The sequence below is a fragment of the Pteropus vampyrus genome, unplaced genomic scaffold (genome assembly GCF_000151845.1).
Source record: "Pteropus vampyrus isolate Shadow unplaced genomic scaffold, Pvam_2.0 Scaffold2, whole genome shotgun sequence".
NCBI classification, from domain to species: domain Eukaryota; kingdom Metazoa; phylum Chordata; class Mammalia; order Chiroptera; family Pteropodidae; genus Pteropus; species Pteropus vampyrus.
Genome location: NW_011888783.1, coordinates 918039 through 918826, shown reverse-complemented (window position 1 = coordinate 918826; position 788 = coordinate 918039). Strand labels below are relative to the sequence as shown.

The following is a 788-nucleotide window of genomic DNA, read 5'->3' as shown; positions in this document are numbered from 1 at the left end:
AAGAAAAAGTGGAAAAATGAGAGTTGATAGAAAAAAATGAGATGTTATATCATTAAGATATACATATGTGTGTTATATATTATAGATATATATATATAATATAAAATATTAACATCAGTAAAAATTTAAGGTATCTAACTCTAAATTAAACTAATAAAAAATAATGTGGCTGAATAAATAAATAATAATTATAGTTATTCACATGACTCTCATAAGATACATATGATTTCAAAGTAGCACTATAAAGAATACATATATAATGTTTTCTTTTCTTTTCTTTTATTATTTTAGGAGAGGCAACCTTTGGTTGACCTCATAGATTACAAGGACCTTGTCTGCTTACGATCCCTTATTTTTTTTTAATTTTTTACACCTACAGCACCTGGTCTTCCTAGGTGGTCTCCCATCCAAATACTAACCGGGCCCGACCTTGCGTAGCTTCCGAGATCAGACAGGATCAGGCTTGTTCAGGGTAGAATGGCCGTAGATCACAGATGTTTTAGAGCAATTTGTTATAAGCTCTTATTTAAAAGCACTAAATTATACAGAATACATAAGGAATTGAGAGTTATTCATACAAATACTTACAACTCAGAATGTAAAAGAGGAAAAAATTAGAAGAATTTAATATCCTGTACCAGAAACACACAATATATCCAAAATCTATATGACCCATTAGAATAGATGAGTAGCTGGATGTTGGTCCTAGACATTGTGCTGCAATTTACTTTATGGCTTTCTTTCCTGTTTCCTCATTTGTGTTCAGGGCATTTATGATTCAGTGATGT

The 788-nt window shown here is 30.7% G+C and overlaps 1 pseudogene; it reads right to left on the bottom strand.

Annotated features, from left to right (window-relative positions):
* Window positions 1-370: 370 nt before the first annotated feature.
* LOC111739380 lies at window positions 371-489 on the bottom strand (annotated as a pseudogene).
* Window positions 490-788: the final 299 nt, after the last annotated feature.